Source organism: Cucurbita moschata, unplaced genomic scaffold (assembly GCF_002738365.1).
Source record: "Cucurbita moschata cultivar Rifu unplaced genomic scaffold, Cmos_1.0 Cmo_Scf00047, whole genome shotgun sequence".
In the NCBI taxonomy this organism is placed as follows: domain Eukaryota; kingdom Viridiplantae; phylum Streptophyta; class Magnoliopsida; order Cucurbitales; family Cucurbitaceae; genus Cucurbita; species Cucurbita moschata.
This window is the reverse complement of record NW_019268563.1, coordinates 1,515,471-1,523,344: the sequence shown is the minus strand read 5'-3', so window position 1 is coordinate 1,523,344 and position 7,874 is coordinate 1,515,471.

Sequence of the window (7,874 nt, the reverse complement as noted above, 5' to 3'; positions counted from 1 at the left end):
GTGAAGAAGAATGTTAGATAAAGGCTATAGTTTTCTTAAATTTAGTTAGTTGTTTTTGACTTTTGAAAAATCTGAATTAATGCTCCCCATTTAATGGAAGAGCATAATTTTTTCTGGCCATTTTGGCCAACTTTGGCGCAAGTTTGTGCCCACTACTGCTAAATTTAGGATAGGTTTGTTATTTAAATACGTTAAACTGAATCAAATAAAAATAATCGGGTCTTAAGCAAATATATTCTCTCTCCTTTGTTTTTCCATTATTCTTTTTCTTCGAAGAAGATTTCCTTCGGTCGGTTTTTACTCGTCGACATTTTCCTCTCAATTGCCAGAGGTCAACAAGTGGTATCAGAGCCTGGTTTAAGCCATCGGTGGTAGATCATTGCGGAGGAGCCAACTTTATCAATAGTCAAGTTGAATAGCTCAAGTGGTTAGAGCGTCAACCTACAGAAGCAAGGGTTATGACACCTGAGCAAGAATTGCTGGAGCAAGCTCACGAACAAGGAGAAGGCCGAGAAGGCCCATGTGGCTCAATCCGAAGAGGACGAGCCAACTCTCTTCAAAGTAAGTGCATCGGTCTTATCTGATGTCCGCAATTTCGATTCCAAATCCACAGAGGTGGAGGTAATCGACCACGGCGTAATTGCTCGACTGGTGAGCGTCGAGGAAGAGTTCCAACTGGGCGTAGCAAAGGCACCAACTGGGGAGCCAATACAACTAAAGAAGGAGCGAGTGTTCACTCAGATCGGCGAGAGGGACGAGCAGCATGAGCACCAGCGATGGGTCCTCGACACAAGGGCAACAAATCATATGACCGGGGCTACATCTGCGTTCTCTAAGCTCGACTCGGGAATTCGCAGGACAGTGAAATTCGGCAACGTCTCCATCGTCGAGATCGAAGGGCGCGACACCATCCTGTTCATCAGCAAGGGAGGCGAGCACCGAAAGCTGATCGACGTCTACTTCATCCCGAGGCTCAAGGCTACCTTGTGAGCCTGGGTCAACTCGATGAGACCGGCTGCTTCATTTCCATCCAGCGCGGGCTACTCAAAATTTGCGATGATCGACGATGGCTACTCACGCAAGTTCGGCACACGAAAAACCGTCTTTACATCCTAGAGTTGGAGATAGAGCAACCCGTCAGCCTCTCGGCCAAGACCGAAGAGGTATCTTGGAGGTGGCACGCAAGGTATAGGCACTTAAACTTTCCTGCTCTACAAAAATTACTCAAGGAGGAGATGGTGCATGGTTTTCCGGCATTCAAAGGCGTGAACAAGCTGTCCGACGGGTGCCTCATCGGCAAACAGAGGCGTACCTCCTTTCCGTCTCAAGCGTCCTATTGTGCCAGTGAGCCATTAGAGCTCGTGCATGGTGATATCTGCCAGCCCATCAAGCCAGCGACCCTAGGCGGTAAGACCCTCTTCCTCCTGCTAGTCAATGACAAAAGCCGCTTCATGTGGCTGATCCTGCTGCAAGCAAAAAGTGAGGCGACAGAGACGGTTAAGCGCATTCAAGTGCGAGCGGAGGCCGAATGCGAGAAGATGGAGAATTCACCTCGAAAAGTTTCGGTAAGTACTGCGACGAGTTCATACAACGGCACCTAACGGCACCCTACCCCCCCTCCCCCGAACAGAATAGAATGGTGGAGCACTAAAATCAGACCATCGTCAGGACAACGAGGTCATTGCTGATGATGGCCAGGACGCCTGGGAGATTATGGGGAGAGGCGGTAATGACGACAGTCTACCTCCTCAATCGTTCACCAATGCGAAGCTTCAATGGGAAGACGCCACACGAGGCCTGGTACAACAAGAAGCCAGCGGTACATCATCTCCGAGTGTTTGGCTGCGTTGCATACATGAAGGTAGTACATCCCCACCTCGTCAAGCTCGATCCCAGAGGGCTAAAAGTCATCTTCATCGGCTACGAACCCAGGAGCAAGGCGTACAGACTCTATGATCGTAAGGGGGCGCGAGCTCACGTGTCTCGCGACGTCATCTTCGACGAAAGCACCTTTGGGCAATGGAACGACGTGATCGAGGTAGACCACAACCCAAATCAATTCACAGTAGAATACCTCGTCACTGAGCCAGAAGAAGGAGGAGCCCAGCATCAGGAACCATCACCGCCGTCAGCAGCTGCACCCCCTAGTGGAGTTCGCAACACCACGGACTGCTGATTCGACGCAGAATGCCGATCACGATGATGATCTGGTGGCCAGGTACTGGAGGATGGACGACCTAGTGGGAGAAGGTGAACAACCTGAACTAGCGGCGCGCGAACTTGAACAAGAGGTGGTCGAACTACATGTCATCAGCGCAGATGAACCGAACACCTTCGCCGAAGCAGAAAGGAACCTGTGCTGGCTGAAGGCAATGCAGGAGGAGATGACATCCATCATCAAGAACCAGATATGGAGTCTGGAGGATATGCCGCCGGGACACCAAGCCATAGGGCTCAAATGGGTCTTCAAACTGAAGCGCAACGAAAAGGGAGAAGTTATGAAACACAAGGCCCGTCTTGTGGCGAAGGCTACGTCCCGAAGCAATGAGTGGATTTTGAGGAGGTATTCATGCCGGTGGAGAGGCTGGAATCTGTCCGCCTATTGCTGGCAATCGCGACACATCATTCCTGGGAGGTCCACCACATGGACGTGAAATCTGCGTTCCTGAACGAAGAGCTGAAGGAGACCGTCTATGTTCGACACCACCACATGGACGTGAAATCTGCGTTCCTGAACGAAGAGCTGAAGGAGACCGTCTATGTTCGACAACCACCAAGCTTCCTGGAGAATGACAACCCTGACAAGGTATTGCGCCTGCATAAGGCACTCTATGGGCTTCAACAAGCACCACGAGCCTGGAATGTGAAGCTCGATAGTACCCTATTGTCGCTGAAGTTCAAGCGCTATGCCTCTAAGCATGACATGTACATGCACATCCACGATGAGCAGAGACTAATCGTGGGAGTGTACGTCAATGACCTCATAATCACTGGAGGCGACATGAAAGTCCTCGAAAGGTTCAAGAGGGAGATGTCAAAGAACTTCAAGATGAGCGATCTCGGCGTGCTCAGCTACTAACTCGGCATGGAAGTGCAATAGAGTTCTACTGGCATCACCATTTGCCAAAGTGCGTATGCGAAGAAGCTGTTGGACACAACTGGGCTTGCGGATAGTAACCCTACAAGGACGCCAATGGAGGCCCGACTCCAGCTAAGGAAGGCTGGCACTATGATGACAGTCGACGCCACCAATTACTGCAGCATTGTCGGGAGCCTACGCTATCTGGTAAACACATGCCTTGACCTTACTTACTCAGTTGGATACGTGAGTAGATTCATTGAAGCACCTCGGGAAGAGCATCTTGTGGCTGTCAAGCGCATCCTGCACTATGTGGCTGGAACTAGAGGTTGGGGTGTGAGATACTGTGCAGGGAGAGGAAAGGAGAAGCTTGAGCTGGTCGGCTATAGTGATAGTGACATAGCCGGTGACGTTGATGATCGTAAGAGCACCAGCGGGATGATCTACTTCCTCTCAAGCGGCGCAATCTACTGGGAATCAACAAAACAAAAGATAGTTGCTTTGTCTTCCTGCGAAGCAGAATACATCGCCGCTTCGACGGCGGCAACACAGGGGGTCTGGCTTGTGCGACTGATGGAAGAACTCATCGCAAGAGAAAGCAATCCACCAATGCTATATGTGGACAACAAAGCTACGATCTCTCTGATAAAAAAATCCAGTTTTGCACGATCGGAGCAAGCACATAGAAATCAAATTCCACTACATTCGAGAATGTGCAGATCGAGGGCCCATCAAGATTGATTTCATCCGAACAGATGAACAACTTGGAGACATTTTCACCAAGTCCCTGGAGCGGGTAAAATTTGAAGAACTACGCTCAAAGATTGGAGTTCAAATAACAAGGTAGATATACCACAGCTTTTAGGAGGAGATTGTTAGATAAAGGCTCTGGTTTCCTTAGATTTCGTTAGTTGTTCTTTACTTTTGAAAAATCTGAATTAATGCTCCCCATTTAATGGAAAAGCATAATTTTTGCTGGCCATTTTGGCCAACTTTGGACGCAAGTTTGTGCCCACTACTCCTAAATTTAGGATAGGTTTGTTATTTAAATACGTAAACTGAATCAAATAAAAATAATCGGGTCTTAAGCAAATATATTCTCTCTCCTTTATTTTTCCGTTATTCTTTTTCTTTGAAGAAGATTTCCTTCGGCCGATTTTTACTCGTCGACGTTTTCCTCTCAATTGCCAGAAGTCAGTAAAGAATATGGTACATGGGCTACCAAACATGGACTTTGAAGGAAAATTTTGTGAAGAATGCGTGCTTAGCAAGCATGCGAGAACCTCAATTCAAAAGAAGACTGAATTTTGGGCTAGACAACCTCTCGAGTTGATCCATACAGATATATGTGGACCAATTAACCCTGAGTCCTTCAGAAGAAAGAGGTATTTCATTTCCTTTATCGATGACTACTCATGAAAAACTTGGGCTTACTTTCTGAAAGGAAAATCAGAGGCATTCGAGGTGTTCAAAAAGTTCAAAGTAATGATGGAGAAGGAAACTGGTAGACACATCAAAGCTGTACGATCCGATAGATGTGGCGAGTATACTTCGACGGCTTTCATGGAGTACTGCGAGGAGCAAGACATAAGGTGATTTCTAACCGCACCGTACACCCCTCAACAAAATGGTGTGGCCGAGAGAAAGAACCGAACCATTCTCGACATGGTTCGCTCAACGCTCAAGAGCATAAGGATGCCAAAAGACTTTTGGGCAGAAGCCGTGCAATGCGCCATCTACTTACAGAATCGATGTCCATATGTGAGGCTAGATGATCAAACACCACAAGAGGCTTGGAGAAGACAAAAGCCTACAATCTCTCATCTCAAAGTGTTCGGTAGTGTGGCCTATGCTCACGTACTGGACCAACGAAGAATGAAGCTCGAAGACAAAAACAAAAGGTATATCTTTATTGGATATTATGAGAAGACAAAATGATACAACCTGTTAAATAAAAGCTCTGCCTTATTTAGTTAGGTCTGTAAAAACATATGAGTTCACGCGAATGGAGGAGCGTGATTCTAGGGGCCATTGTTTTGGCAGAGTGGCGGAGTCTTCGTCCACTTATTCTATTTTTGTATATTTGGTTTTTCTATTTTTGTAATTAGATTTATTATTTAAACCATTCAACGGATGTAAAATAAACATATCGAGTCTTCAGCATTACCAGCGAATCTCTCTCTCTCTCTCCTTTTACTTCCGCTAATTTTTCCTTCGAAGAAACCTTCGGCCAATTTTTTCGTCGACATCCGATTTGCCAGAGTCAACAAGTGGTATCAGAGCCTGGTTGAAGCGATCGGTAGTATACCATCACAGAAGAGCCAACCTATCAACAATCAAGTTGAATAGCTCAAGTGGTTAGAGCGTCGACCTAATAACACATAGGTCTTAAGTTCGAGTAGAAGAAAATGCAAAGCGCAAAAATAAATACATCGTGGGGCCCATCTCAAGCAGGCTCGCTCACTCCTCCACGCCGCCAAGTGCCGGCATCGCCATCACCACCACGAAGAGGCCGTGGCCGACATCGTGATGACGGGCGTCGAGTAGTTGTTGAGCGAGTGATCAGAGAGACAACGACCGCCGTCGTTCAGTACCCGATGTTGACAAGGTCCAACTACAACGAGTGGGCCTTGTTGATGCGCCTTAACCTACAGGCGCAAGGGTTATGGCACGCTGTCGAGCCAGAGGAAGGAGAAACAATCGAGTACCGGGAGGATCGGCTGGCGTTCGCCGCCATATTTACGATCTGTGCCCCCAGAGATGCTGGCTTCTCTTTCCACCAAGCGCACCGCACAATCGGCCTGGGAGGGAATCAAATCCCGTCGGGTCGGTCGGTGTACAGCGAGTGCGGGAATCCAACATCGAGCAACTTCGGAAGGAGCTCTCGGAGATTCGCTTTAAGGACGGCGAATCCGTCGATGATTTTTCAATGCGGATCACGGGGCTCGCCAACAGCATCACCACCCCCGGTGGTGGCATCAGCGAGACAGAAATCGTGAAGAAGATGTTGCCAGGTCGTTCCCGATCACCTCGAGCAAGTCGCGATTTCAATCGAGACATTGCTTGACGTGAACGACCTAACAGTGGAAGAGGTGACCGGAAGACTACGTAACGTCGAGCAGCGGAAGAAGAATATCACTTCAGCTGTTGACAAGGAGGGCCGTCTACTCCTCACGGAGGAGGAATGGCTTGCACGCCTAAAGCTCCGCGACAACACCGGCGAGAGCAACGGGTCCTCCTCCAGCCGCAAAGGCGCGGTAAGAAGCCATGGATGTCCCACGGGCGCACGCGCGGGAAAGATGGGAATCAAAAGAAGGAGTCGACCAATGGCAGGCCGATCCAATGCTCGAACTGTGGGAAGAGAGGACACCTGAGCAGAAATTGCTGGAGCAAGCTGAGGAATAAGGAGAAGGCCGAAAAGGCCCAGGCCCATGTGGCTCAATCCGAGGAGGACGAGCCAGCTCTCTTCATGGTAACCGCATGCGTCCCCAATTTCGATTCCAAATCCGACGACGATGTTGAACCCAAGAAAGAGCTCCAGTTGGGCGTAGCAAAGCTGGCACCAACTGGGGAGCCAATTCAACTGGAGGAGGAGCGAGTGTTCGCTCAGATCGGCGAAAGGGACGAGCAACACGAGCACCAGTAATGGATCCTTGACACAGGGGCAACAAACCATATGACCGGGGCTAGATCTGCGTTCTCCGAGCTCGACTCGGGGATCCGTGGGACGGTGAAATTCGGCGACGGCTCCGTCGTCGAGATCGAAGGGCGCGGCACCATCCTGTTCGTCAGTAAGGGAGGCGAGCATCACAAGCTGACTGACGTCTACTTCATCCCGAGGCTCAAGGCTAACCTTGTGAGCCTGGGTCAGCTCGATGAGACAGGCTGCTTCATTTCCATCGAGCGCGGACTACTGAAAATCTGCGATAATCAACGACGGCTGCTCACGCAGGCAAGGCGCACCACAAACCGTCTTTACATCCTGGAGTTAGAGATAGACCAACCCGTTAGCCTCTCGGCCAAGACCGAAGAGGTATCTTGGAGGTGGCACGCAAGGTACGGACACTTAAACTTTCCTGCCCTAGAAAAGCTACAGAAGAAGGAGTTGGTGCACGGCTTGCCAGAAATCAAAGGCGTGAACAAGCTGTGCGACGGGTGCCTCATAGGCAAACAGAGGCGCACACCCTTTCCGTCTCGAACAGCCTACCGAGCCGATGAGCCATTGGAGCTTGTACACGGCGATATTTGCGGGCCCATCAAGCCGGCGACCCCAGGCGGTAAGAGTCTCTTCCTCCTGTTAGTCGATGACAAAAGCCGCTTCATGTGGCTGACTCTGCTGCAAGCGAAAAGTGAGGCGGCAGAGGCGGTTAAGCGCATTAAAGCGCGAGCGGAGGCCGAATGTGAGAAGAAGATGCGAGTGCTGCGCACAGACCGAGGCGGAGAATTCACCTCGGCAAGTTTCAGTAAGTACTGCGACGAGATCGGCATACAACGGCACCTAACGGCGCCCTACTCCCCCCAACAGAACGGAGTGGTAGAGCGCCGAAATCAGACCATTGTCGGGACAGCGAGGTCATTGTTGGTGACGGCCGGGATGCCTGGGAGATTCTGGGGAGAGGTAGTAATGACGGCTGTCTATCTCCTCAATCGGTCACCAACCCGAAGCCTCGACGGGAAGACGCCATATGAAGCCTGGTACAACAAAAAACCAACAGTACATCATTTTCACGTGTTCGGCTGCGTCGCATACATGAAGGTAACACGTCCCCATCTCGCCAAGCTCGATCCCAGGGGG